Genomic DNA, 14,365 nt, shown 5'->3' on the forward strand with positions numbered 1-14,365 from the left:
CAAACAGGAAGAGAAACTAAATACTACCGACACTCCATATTATGCTCATCAGCTAGTAGTTTAGAATGGAATCATAAGTACCTTTCTTAGTCCTGGAAAGAACAATTTTATCATTATTTACAGCAACTTAAGTATTGCTTTGTATGACCAAATGATCTGTGGCAGGTGTACAGAATTACTAAGTACTTGTTCTGAAATGAGACTTCCTCATTCCTATTGTCATTACTTAGCTTTATTCATAGTAAATTAGATAGAGCCTTGAATATTTTACGGTAGATCAAATTTCTGATTACAACAGGGCCTAAATAATTCACATCCACAGATAAATGCTGCGTACCTGTTACTATAGCGGCATTAGGTCCTAAGATTCAACAGCAAAGGTAATTTTTTTTTAACTGGAAGAATTCCTGATAAACCACCTGTCTTAATCTACACCAGCTGAGGTAGGGAGTTTGAGATATGTTAATCGGTAAAATTTTGTTAGCGTTACTTGAGGAGGCAGCTGTAAAGATATTATTTTTGAAAGGAAAATACTGAAAAAGAGCCAAAGGCCTTATCCATTTATTATATTTTGCTGACAAATGCTGACTTTTGCTTGGAAAGCTTCTGTTGTTGGTCTGCTAATTCAGCAGCATGAGTCATACAGTGTATTATGGAACTGTTATCGTGTTTTCAGAATATTTGTCACTGCTTGCTGATTTCAGATGGAGCTGAGGACTATTATACACTTTACTTTAGGGGCAGACTAACAGGATGTTGCTTTTTAAAGGTATCAGAGTGAGTTAACCCATCAGTGGTTGGTATTGTGTTTAATGTGGTCATTATATATTTAGATGTTATCTAAAAACAAAATTTGCAATTTGACAAAAGTAGGGGCATTTGTGCATAATGCTTACAATGGCTTGTTGTTTCATATTCTTTTTTTTTTTTTTTTTTGCACTGAGCTTTGTGACAATACTTTGTGACTGAATCTTAGGATGCAGACTGTAGCACAATTTGTGGACTATGCAAAATGCTTTCACCATGGTTAATAAATATGCCTAATGCAAAAACAGATGCATACATAAAAAGGGACAGCTTTCTATTAGGTAATTGTGTAGCATTCAGTGTACAGCAAAACAGCTAATGAAAGAAAACCACTGGAAAGTGCATTTTAATATTCTTATGTTTTTTTTTAATTTCTTAACATAAGCATATAGTTTACCACTTTAATTAAAATGTATAGTATCAAGTAAGTCCATGTTCACCTAACTACATATGTGTTATGCAGATGTTATACACCCTTTTTCTACTTTTTGTACCAACTGAAGGACTTCTTTTGACTTGCTCTTGAATGTGATTTCCATATTGCATCTAGCAAACATGTCTTATATAGGACAGCTGCTTGCTCTTTTATGTATCTTTTACAAAAAATGGAAGGCTCTTTAAATATTTCCCTTATTTATAGTTTGTTGCTAAGAACATATGCATAACCATGGCATTATAGTTGAGATGGCTATGAGCAAAGTAGACAAATGCAAGAAGAAACCTTAGGTTTTTGCCTATTTCACAACTATTTGTGATAAAAGCTGTGCAGTCACAACTCACAGTCAGCTGAAGTTAAATTCTGAGGAGTAAAATTTTCAACCCTGGTTTGTTACACAGTGTATCATTATTTAAAATAAACTAGTGTCTTAGCTATGATGACTAACAAACATACACTCACACACACTAATAATGTATAACAACAACAAGTTCTCTAGTGGGAATGCTTAGTTTGAACACAATTCTGGGATATCTCATGTTATTTTTGTTTAATAACAAACCATCAGACTGATGGATATAGCTTTTTAAATAATTTGTTAACTAAGGAAATTTAGAGTAACTGCCTCTTTTTAGGGGTATCATGAGAGGATTCTTTAAGTGACTTTCCTGATTATAATTAAATAGTATGCAAAAAGAAAAGGATTGAGGCATATGTAGGACTAATGGATGAAGTGTGTTAGCAGCTCAGCCCTAACCCTGTGATATCCTGCCATTATTCTAAATAAGTAATTTCGGTGTGAACTAAACTTTAATTATCCGTGTTTTGCTGGCTTGCTGTTTGATTTTTAATTCAAACAGATCCCACATTCCATCATTTGAAAGCATCAGTGAAATTCCTGGATGTAAGTTCCCTTGCACAGGACTAAAAATGCATTGTATATGAAGCCTGCACCACATGCAAGCAATGCTACATGAAATGGATCAACTTCTAAAGCAATTAGTGTCACACTAATTCCCAATAATAATGTGATGAAGCTGATTGGACAGCTAGTTCTGTTTTTCTCAGGACGTGTCAGGATGTTGGCAAGCAGGGGAATCAGAAAACAAGACATGGCTGTGTGTTTTTAGCTAAGCAGCAGAGAAACACTTCAAGCAAAATGTGAAGATCATTTTACGTTACAGAGGAAGTAAAATGTTTTTGATAGGAAAGATAAGAAAATGCAAAAGAAAAAGTGTTGCAAAATACAAGCCTATGTAAGTCACTGCTGATTTATTTGTGCTTTTTAACAGTCTAGCTGGCAGTTTCTGAAGGCATTTTAAAAGTAGTTTAAAAGATGAAGCTATACAGCAGGACTTTCTTGGGCCTGGTTAATTATAAGTTTGCTTGGTCAAAGATTATGTGCTGTCATTACCACAAATATGCCATTCTTCAGGTATGTCACTACTGTATTGTCCATTGCCAGTCAACTCTGTAAAATACTTGGCAATTTAGAATCTTGAGACACAGTTGATAGATTAAACGTATAGTTAAAATGGGTTTATGGAGCTGGTAAAATACATTTTGACAATGACAAAAGAAAACGGTAAATTATAGTTGTGCATTAATAAGTGCCCTTGAGAAAGAAGATTCACTACATTCTTATATTAATGGTATTGTTATGTTGTTTGGTACGTTATAAATTTTATTATTTGTTGACCGGGAAAGTCCAACTAGGACAGAGCCTATTTCCAGCAGAGGTTCAAGGGGAAACACTCCAGATGCATGTGTTTGGAATGTGGGAGGAAACCAGAGTACCTGGAAGAAACCCACATGAACACAGAGAGGACATGCAGACACCATACAGACGGCACCCTAGCAGAGAATCAAATGTTAACCACTGCACCGCCATATTCTTAAAAAAAAAAAAAAAAAAAAAAAAAATATATATGCATTTTCCTCCTTTTCACTGTCTGACCCAACGCTGCAAGGCCAGTAAAGTTATATAACATTAGTTATTGCGATAAACACAGTTTGAACAACATAGCTGATAAACAAACATTAAGACCTGGAAATACATGCTAGTACTCTGCTGTTGAAGTCTGTTTCAGTTTAGGTAATTAAATAGGCCAGTTAAAAGCTAAAGGTCACTAAATGTCTTACACTGGGGCCTAAAGTCTGGTAGTGGCAACTAATGGGATTCAAACTGAGGCTCACCTTTACAGACCAGTTCTTTAACTCTGTTATGCTACATATTCAGTATTTCCTTTGAACATATTGGGGCATAGAGGGATATAATGATGCTAGCTAAGTGAAGTACTTTTAACAGCTAGCATATTCTTGGTTGAATAGGCCTGAGCTACCTTTCCTCCATGTTCTAAGGTCACATGCCTTGCAAGTATTGGTTTAGAGCACTATTCCCCCCAACCCCCCCCCAAAAAAAGTAGAAGTAACTTGCATTGTGATATTTCTGCTATTGCTATTTGGAATAGTTTGTTTCCTGATGTTATGATTGTTGCTTAGAGCTACTGTGGCCTTGTTTGCATGATTATTAAAATGCAGAGACTTTAGACTTAAGAAATGTATAAATAGTAAACCTTTCTGGATGTCAGGGTTACCTCAGTGAATCCATTTCACTATTTTCTTACTCCTAATCAGAATTATGACTTCGTTTTATAGAATTTTCAATTGATTTTTTTCTGTATTAAGGATACCTCATATAATTAGGCAAAATATAACTATAAATGCAGTTCTATTCACATTCTATACTTAGACCACACATCTAGCAGAATTTTCTATGAAACATGCACGGATATGTGTATTGTGCTTGAGAACTCAGTCCATCTGCTTTCTATGACTTTTTACTACTCCACTGAAACATCAGTCTTTGACCAGGAAAGGCTGTGATGCTGTAGCAGTGTGATGTGACATCATGTCTAAACTAGTTATTTATGAAGTAAACCTTCTTCTGCATGCAAAATGCCACGTGCAATACATAATAACAGAAATAGTGCATGCGTGGGTGCTTGTGCATGTGTGCAGAGATGACTTGGTAGCTATTACTGTAGTTATAAATCTTCCTTAGAGCCACATACTCTATGCAAGAAGAGAATGAGAGGACCAAAACCAGGTCTCCTAGTCTTGGCCATCTCTACCATACTGCCAGACGAATGGTACATGGTTATTGTGATACTCACTAGGTATATGCATTTTTCAGAAGGCTGCTGCAGGAGCACCACACATGTATGGGTAAATCTCTCCAGTGGAGTCTTCTAGTATGTAATGAGATTGACAGTAAAGATAAAGCACATTGACATTATCAGTGTTGTATTTCTAAGATAATATCCATATGTGTGTGTGTGTGTGTATATATATATATATATATATATATAGATAAAGCACATTGACATTATCAGTGTTGTATTTCTAAGATAATATCCATGTATGTGTGTGTGTGTGTGTGTGTGTGTGTGTGTGTATATATATATATATATATATATATATATATATATATATATATATATATATATATAGATAAAGCACATTGACATTATCAGTGTTGTATTTCTAAGATAATATCCATGTATGTGTGTGTGTGTATGTATATATATATATATATATATATATATATATATATATATATAAATATATATATAGATAAATATTGACATTATCAGTGTTGTATTTCTAAGATAATATCCATGTATGTGTGTGTGTGTGTGTGTGTGTGTATGTATGTATATATATATATATATATATATATATACACACACACACATACAGGAGAAGAAGTACTGCCAAAATACCCCAAGGATGAATGTGTAGTCTTTTTTTTTTTGTTTATATTTTACACTTTAACAGTATAAAAATGTTTTTGATTCATTTTCCTGTACTAAATACTCTCCACTTCCACCTTATATAGACTAACTGTTAAGTCCACCTCCACCAGTTTTTTCCACAGCGATCTCTATCTCTCTAATCCTTGGATATTAAACTAAGGTTGTATTATGCAATATGTACTTCTGTATTGCAAAATAGTAATCCTTTTGCACATACAGTATGCATGATCTTGTCTGTTACAGCCTAATAGACACATACAGTGTTTGGAAAAAAAATAATAGGGGCAATGATCCTGAAATCCTGGCCATATTCTAATCTGAATGCATGCTGACTTGGGTATCTCCTTAAAAGCCTGTTGGGAGTAACCCACTCACAAACATATAGATAGCGGGGTGAAAAGAAGTTACTCCTAGTTGTGATAACCAGATGTCTAGTTATATGGCAAGGCATAGGTCTTAAGAGTCCCCTTCCTCAAATAGGAATCTAGTCTTCACATAGGTATCTGTGACTTTTAAGTGCCATAATATGTTGATCACATTGATATATTTTGTGTTATGGATATGTAAAATAGTTGTAAGGTGCATTATCAATACACAAGCAAAAATATTATCACTCTGTTGCAGTTAGTGAAGATTTCTAAAGTAGCTCCTTGTATATATTCATAATGCAAATTCTAGAAAACTGATTACATATCATTTTCTAAATTTTTGCCTTTTTAATATATACAAAGGACCTCTATAACATAATTCTAAATGAATGAATTATTGGAATTGTAAAGGAAAAGTCTGGAAAACTGTTTGCCTTCTCATTGGGCAGATTCTGCCAGACCCCCCAAAAAATATAATAATAATAATAATTAATGATGATATTGCAGAATGGCAGTGTAGTATCTAAATGATCAGGATTACTTAATGTGTGCAGTTTATGGCTTATTGCATGGGCAGAAGCCCGAATGGGGTAGTGAATTAGCAGTGATGTCAGTAGATGCTACCAGCAGTGACCACTCCCATAAACAGTGCTTGGTGTGCTGCTGAGTTATGATTTGCTTGTTTTATCAGTCTGAAGTAATATGTGTAAGTAATAGCTCCCACCTTGTTACATCTAAAAACCAAGGCACAAAGTGTATACTTTTTCGGTGTTATTCATGTTGTTATAATTTACATTGCGCATATGCACCGACCACACTGCTGTCCTATAATGTTGAACAACATTTCCCATCACAACTAGCAGTGACAGAAGTGACTTTGTCCTGTCCTGTTTGCATAGGTTTGGTGAGGCATCAAATGTTTTCTGCTGCCAATAGTCATTTACATACTATGGGGACTCCTTATTGAAATATCGGCACTCAAAATGGCGAGTGCTGCCATGCTAAAAAAAAAAAAAAAGACCAAAAGTCCAGAAAGAGAGTGAATCTCAAAGATCACTCTTCTCCTTTCATATATTGCTTCTGGACTAACAACCCAGGGGCCTTTCTAAGCCTAGCCAAGTTTTCCTGAAAGAATAACGACATCTCTATCCAAGTAGGACATTGAGTGCCATGCTTTTGTAAGCTACCTCTGTCCATAAGGGACACGGGTGCTAGGCCAGGTATACATTTCCTATTCTCCATGCACTTGGCTAGGTTGCACTTAAATTTGGTACTAGACAAACTCTGCTTCACATGGATGGGTAGCCTGCTCCATAGGAGGGGCTGTCTCTTGGACACATCTGTCTCTCCAGCATATTCTGTTTTAAGTCGCAGACAAAATTCAGGTCCCTAGACTTTGTATTTCTAGTACTGATTGACTTATGAATATGCAGGAGATTCATAAGTGTAGGGTTTGCAGATGCCTTATAAACCAGGCATAGAACACCCCTCAGCAATTTATACAAAACCTGAGTAGAGGAAAGGGCTTTAAGGCATTTTATGTATGGCAGGTCTGTTGCACCTTGTATCCTTTTGTAAGGAACCTCTGAGGTTGCTCTAGTTGCTACATATGCCTAGTCAGGTACATACCAAAGGGAGCATTGTATTATGTGATTGGTCTGATAAGGCAGATACCTCTCAGCTTCTTAGGAAAGGAAATCTGGACAAAGCCTCAAGTTATGGGGGGACAAAGGTCCAAAAATAGAGACCGATTTTAAATAGTGCTCTTATAAACTTAGAAAGTTGCTAGAATAACAGGATTTGTGTTCACATGCATTTTCTGAAGGATGTGTAGTTTGAAACTCAAATGTATGTTATTTAGTGACTTCAATCTTCAGTGATTTGCCAGAAAAATCACAAGTTTTATGAGAACAGACCAAAAATATGAGGCAAAAAAATGGACATTCTGTGAAAATCTGGATCTAGATGCCATGTCCTTACTTGTAAGTTGCACAACATAAAAGGACTTCCTCACCACTGTGACCACATGGTGGTTGAAGGTAAGGCTGCTATCTGTGTACCCAGATCCCTGACCACTGGGTTGACTCTTAGGGGTGTATTATCAACATGGTAATTGTCAGGGATGGTTGACTTTTTCCTAAGTGTAAATTATGCATTTCTTAGCACTGAGATTAAGATCATGGCTTGGAATCATTTGTTAGTCAGAGACTGGCCTTCTTGGAGAATGCTAGTGTCTGCATAGGAGTTGATGACAACCCCCAGCTTGCAATCATCTGCAAACTTAGCCAGCTATAATCCTTCAGCATTTGCTTCCACTTCAGAGAAATAGATGCCAAAATGGAGTGTGCCAAGTATCAAGCAATTGGGTATTACGCTAGTGGCTAGCTTCTCAGTAGAGGTGGCCTCACCTATTTTTGACCTCCTCTAAACTTATTTTTTTGTAGGGGGACAAGCCCTCCCCACACCCCTGAAGTTGTGTGTATATACTAACTTTAGGAGTGCCATACCCCAGAGAAAAGGGAATATCCTGAAAAATGGCCATCAAGGACATGGTATAGTTATCAGTTTCACAGCCATTCGGTTTCCATGTTTTGGGATTCACTCTAGCTGGTCTCAAAAGCTCAAATGGTTTCTGACTAATTTACAGTGGAACACGGATCAGCTATGAAACAAAATTTTACTGATTTTGATACCAAGCTTTTACTTCAACATTTTGTTTGTAGCAGGTTGCATATCCAGTGCCTAATTTTCACAGATTTCAGCCTTTGGGAAGCAGTGAGTGACGTGTGAGTGTTGCTGATAGACACAGATGTGTCAATGACAGTGTTTTGCTAATTTTACATTAACAGAGTTATGTTGTGGAAGAACTGCAGTTTTTTGTTGGTGCTGTAATTGTACTTTGTATTTACTTATAATGGAACATGAGAATATCTGCTAGAAGCAACATGCTTGTTGTGAACTGACGGTTGTTAAAAATCAGAATGTGGGAGTATCGAGCAATTTTGGTAAGTATGGCAGTTCTTTTCATGGAGTTTTGTTATTGTTTTCTAATATGAACTTTTCACATAATTTACTGAATTAGTGCATTTATTGTGGGTTATTGTGTATTAATTGTTTCTTTTCTTGTACCCATTTTGTAAGAAGGTAGTACACTGTGCAGGAGCATGTGTTAAGCATACATTGTGAAACAGGAACAAAAACGGGCAAGTGATTTTCAAGCCTTGGTATTGGTTATAGCTGTACAATGGATAAGGCAACGTGTTATCAGACTTACAAAATACATTGTCTTTTCTGCAGTTAGTTAGTTGGAAATACTTACTTTACATGTGTAGTGAACAGATTTTACACAATTCTTTTTAGCCAATGAGATTTCTTGCTGTTGTAAGCCTATTTCCTTAGCAAGCGGCAATGTCCTTCAGAGTGGGTGTTACAGGAAAGTAACAGACTGCCCAGGGATGATATGAAGTTCCTCCTAAATTGTGAAATGTGTATTAATTCCCTGATGCACCATCCAGACAGTATTAATGGGCTTAGAAAATGCTTTACCTGTTTTGTATTTGTTTTTATGAATAGTAAATACATATATATTTTTAATGTAAAAATAGTTCCTTAACCTAATATTTCAATTGTAGGATATGTAACTGTTGGAGAAAGTATACTGTTTTGTAAGTATTTTACACAAGTGTTTATGCATGTCTGTGTGTGGTGGGGTATGGATGAGCAGTTGTGGCATGACTAGCTATCCAGAGGTATGAACATTAGCTCTAGATGATTGTCATTGTTTAAGTAACATCCTGACCTTATATGAGTTAATGGGGAAAAGGGTTTGTGGACAAATGGATGGCTTTATATACACATGAACACATAAATGTAGTGACAGTGAGACAGTCTCTCACACTCGAGCAGAAACTCAGATGCACGCATGTATACAAACGCACGTATTAACTTTGTTTACAATCCATAGCTCAGATGTCTGTGATTAAAATTAATTATTCAATACATAATAGCCACTCTAATGTAGTTTAGCTCACCATTGTCAGAAGTAGTCCAGATCATTACAAGATGTGCTGTATTGACATGTGATGTCCATCATCTGCCCAACTATACTCATACCAGTCCACGGTTGCTCATTACACTGTAACTGGCTAGCAGTGAGACATATGCACACGTGTATGCATGCGTGTATCTGTGATATATATATATCACACATTCTTGTAAATGCAGCTGTAATTATTTGCGTTCATATATTTTTTCCTTGCTCACCTTGCAAACTACAGCTTAAGGAGCTAGCAGGTCCTTCTAACTGCTACTGCTAAAATGATTGCATTCATTCTGTTATTTTTACTTTTATTTTACTTTTTAAAAGACATGGCTAGTAGCAAGGGGAACGGAAATGGCAGTTCCAGTAAAGGATTTCAGTCTTTGTACAAAGATTTCATAACAGAATATGTGCAATTATTTTTAATGAGCTGTCTGTATATTAATTCACCTCTTCAGAACATTTTTAAGGTTTCTTAAAGTTCTTCAAAATGTTCTAGAGTTTTGTATAGGTCTTTACTTAATGTACTAGAATTTCCCACAAGCGTTATGTAAGAATTAAAAACATCTTAAATAATACCCTTTTTATGGAATGGAACTGCAAAAATCCAGTCACTGCAACTAAGATTAGGACTAATAATGTGTGCTGTCGCTAAACCATTTGTCATTTCTGCTGTTATTGTTTTTTTTAACATATGATGTCACTGATGACATAACTTATTGAGCAACTGGAACAACATTAAAAGAGATAAAGTAGTCTGAAGATGTACACATCTGTCAAAGCTAATAGAAGTATATTGCCTGCTGGTAATTCATTCAGCTTCACTAACATTCTTCAGTGGTTAGTGTGTCAAAGGACTATGGCTGATCCTACCATAAATCAAGTGAAATAATGATAAAATTACATAGATGCCAGTTATATGATTGGGAGAACAAACTAGAATACAATAAATTGTTATGACGATTCAAACTGATGGCTAATATTACTTACTCCAGGTCTGAATGAAATGGTGTTCATTGTAAGTGTCCTGAAACCTAGGACAGCTTAATTAAGGGTATTGAAGTAATTGATTTTTCATTGGTGGTCTACATGTTAAATCATTGTTTGGCACTTTTGCAGACGCTTTCGGAACTGTTTGTTTCCTGTGCTACATGGTTTGATTCCTTCGGCCACCATTTCCTAACTGTGTGACTCCTGGGCTGAGTCTAAAATGGTGCATGGAGATCCGTACTCTACCCTGGAAAATAAATAAAATGTATATAGTTGCACACTTTAGGCATATGTTTTCTAATGATGTTCATGTTTGAGGATGAAATTGCTCAAACAAAAGTGTATTATTGTTTTCTGGTGATGGCTTTTGTTGTTTGTAGTTTATTAGTTATTAAGGTAATAAAACCTTCTGCTGTTTGGTGTTTTAGTGTACTTAATTGTGCATTGTAGATGACTGATAAAGATACTCAAAATATTTTGTTTTATATAGGTTTGTGTTGGCAAACATTGAAAAAACATCCTAAATGCAAAAATATCAATCTAAAAAGATTGAAGGTAAAGACTGAAAATATGTATTTTATGCCTCCCACGCCCCCTAAAACGTGTATACCAACTCCAACATTGTACAACAGTTGAGAGGGTGAATTCTCACTTCCTGATGTACAGCAATCTCATACACACACACACACACACACACACTGATAAAGCCAGCAAAACTGAAGAAAACAAAGTTCATTATTATGCATGTCTGATATAACTACCTGCAACCATAGATCATAGGAGATTACTAGGCTATCAACCCGAAGGTCAATCTAAGCCTAGCCGTTTCATCCCAATGTAATACCAGAGAAATGCTAGTCTATACCCAAGATTGCATTTAGTGATTGATTGCCCATGTCCAGGAGGATTGTGGGCTCTATCCCCAGTAAGAATTGATGGTGCCCCATCCACTCATCCAGGTTTCTCTTTAGCAGTGTCATAGAGGTGATCAGTTTTACATGAATTGGTAGCCTGTTCCAAAGATGCGGCGATCACTGGGAGATAAATCTGTCCCTCCAGCATATCCCATTTAAGTCGTAAGCCGTATTTGGGTCCCTGTATACTGATATAGTTACAGATAGCAATACGCACTAAACAGTAGAGTCACTATTTGCCCATGATCGTTGTTTGCAATGTTGCCTGTTTGTTTTTGTGTAGTCTACCTTGCTGCATAGTACCAAAACATTGAATTTGAAAAACAAGGAGAAAGGAGAGATATGCAGTCCCTGTCTAGTATGATTAATTTATGGATATGCAGCAAGTTCATTAGGTTTGGGTCTTGGATTGCTCTGTAGGCCAGGCATAAGTCTCCCCTAAGAAGTCTATATGATATGGAGTATAGTGACAGGGACTTTATTCGGTCTGTATAAGGCACATGGTACAGCCCCTTGATCTTAGACACCACTGAGATCTCTCTAATTCCAGGTGCTTAGTATGGTATATGCCAAATGGAGTGTTTTACTCAATTATGGGCTGGATAAATGCCAAGTTTGGGGGGGGTTATAATTTTGCTCTCAAGGTGATGCTTTTACTAATCAAGTGAGCTACGTAGAAAGCTTTCCTTACTACAGTAGACACATGGTGGCCAAAGTTAAGGTCACAGTCAACTTGTGAACCCAAGCATGCCTTTCAACTGTACAGATTTTCACGGAATATCCAGATTTTGGCCTTGTATTTTTGGTTTATTTTTCATAAAATTGTGTTTTTTCTGACAAAGTAGTGGTAAATCCCATTAAAAGACTGATGTTTGAAAATAATGACATGCATTTGAGTTTCAGACTTCATATCCTTCAGAAAAATTCATGCTAATGCAAACCCTGTTCTATCAACTTTCTAAGTTTGTAAGAGCAATATTTAAAAATGGTCCGTATTTTGGGACCTTTGTCTCACTTATTTATGGCTTTGTCCAGATTTCTTGCTGTAAGAGGTTGAGAGGTATGAACCCAGGTCCCTTACCACTTCAAGGGTACTTAGGGTATTGTTGCTAATTTGGTAGTGTGAGGGCACATTGTTTGTTCTGAAGGGAATGATCCATTTCTTTGCATTCCGTTTGAGACAGTGACTAATACACTAGTCACTGGTCTGCAAGAGACCCTCCTGGAGTATACTGACATAATTTGGGGATTCAGTGATTGGACCTAGTTTGCAGTTGTCTGCAAATTTGGTCAGCCACAACCCCTTAGTTTTGACCTGAATGTCTGGGAAGTATATACCAAACAGTAGGGGGCCAAGCACTGACCCCTGTGGCACCTCACTGGTAAAAGGTCTGCTGGTTGATGTGGAGTCACCCACTTTGATAGTGTGTGTTGGTGAGCCAGCTGGCAACCCATCTTACAAAGAATGGGTTTAAATTCAGTTTAAGTTTATCTGTAATGCCTCAATGTGGGATTGTGTCAAAAGCCTTTGCCAGGTTGAGGTATGCTGTGTGCACAGATTTGCCCTTGTCAATGTCCTTGGTCACATTTTCAAAGAAATCCACTAGCTTTAACAGGCAGGATCTGCCCTTCATGAAGCCAAATTGGATAGGATCCAGGCAGGATCTGCCCTTCATGAAGCCAAATTGGATAGGATCCAGGGTTTGGAGGTCACCTATGTCTTTGTTTATGAGGTCCAGCATGATGCATTCTATGGCCTTGCATATGAGGCTAGTCAGACTTATGGGTCTAAAATTCCCCAGGTCTGTTGCTAAGCCACCTTTGTGGAGGGAAATAACCATTGCTGTTCTCCATTCCACAGGAACAAAGCCTGTGGTTAGACTATGATTTGAAAAGGGTACTTAGTGGTGATGCTAGTTCATGTTTTAGCCTGGTAAGAAGACAGCCTGGGATGCCATCTGGTCCCATCGAGGCTGTGTTTTTTGCCTTGGACAAGACTTTGAGGACCTGCTATTTAGATGTGTAGGGTGGTGGAAAAGGTTTGCTGTAAGTTAGGAGGGGTTAAGGGAGTGAAATATTCACCAAACCTATCCATTAGTAGGTTTGCTATCTCTGTGGGGTCAGTGTGTGTGATACCGTTGGCCACTAGTTCTGCACATGCTTAGATCCTACCCTTTAGGTTATGTGCATAGTTGTAAAACGTCTTATGGTTATTCTTGGATTCTTGCTAAGTCTCTCTCTCAAAAGGAGCCCTTGGAGGATTTGACAAGTGGTCTTATTTGCCTGTGAGGCTGAGGAGGGTGCATTTACATTAGTGAGGATTTGGCTTTGTTTTCTAGGACAGCAACGTTTTGCATTTGTTGTGAAGTTTGATGCTGGACGTCCACCATAGCAGCTAGTTTTTACTTGGGTCTCTGGCTTTGATTCTTTCTGGTAAAGCCAAGTTTATACACTTTTATGCAAGTGATTGTACATGTCTTTAGTGTAAGTTTTGGTATAGTTACCACTACCAGCTTGGGGTGAGGCTTATAATGCATTTATACCTTCATCTAGAAGGGTATAATTTACCTTGGTGAAGCTTTTTAGTCTGATTTTACCCTTTGTGAGTTCTGGTGTTAATGCTGGCTTGAAGGTGACTAATTTATGGTCAGTTTTAACTAATGAGGGTCTTAAAGTTGCGGCAGTGCATCTGTTTGACATGTTGATGAGGATAAGATCCAGAATGTTTGTTCCCCTTGTTGGGGTAAGGGCAATTTTTTTTTCAGGGCATTTGAATTAACAAAATCCAGGAACTTTTGCACTAGCAATTTAGGGCTGGCGTAGGTTTACCAGTTGATGGTGGGATAAATAACCAATGTGTTTGGTAAAATTTGGCTTGTCTCCAGTTTGGTCAAGTATGCTTCATGGGCATTGTGACCCATGGAGGGGGATCTGTAATTGGCTAAGACTTGAATGGGGGTCTTATCCATCATAACCTGGACCTGGTGTAGCTC

The 14,365-nt window shown here is 37.1% G+C and overlaps 1 protein-coding gene across 1 annotated transcript in view; it reads left to right on the forward strand.

Moving 5' to 3' along the window:
- Nucleotides 1-373: 373 nt before the first annotated feature.
- LOC122805399 (myosin-IIIb-like) overlaps nucleotides 374-14,365 on the forward strand; it is a 950,073-nt gene continuing 936,081 nt past the window's right edge. The window contains exon 1 of the mRNA XM_044075509.1: nucleotides 374-443. The gene's annotated coding sequence lies outside the window, so the exon portion shown is untranslated. The remainder of the gene's footprint in view (nucleotides 444-14,365) is intronic.

Source organism: Protopterus annectens, chromosome 6.part1 (genome assembly GCF_019279795.1).
Source record: "Protopterus annectens isolate FY-2018-M chromosome 6.part1, PAN1.0, whole genome shotgun sequence".
NCBI lineage: Eukaryota > Metazoa > Chordata > Ceratodontiformes > Protopteridae > Protopterus > Protopterus annectens.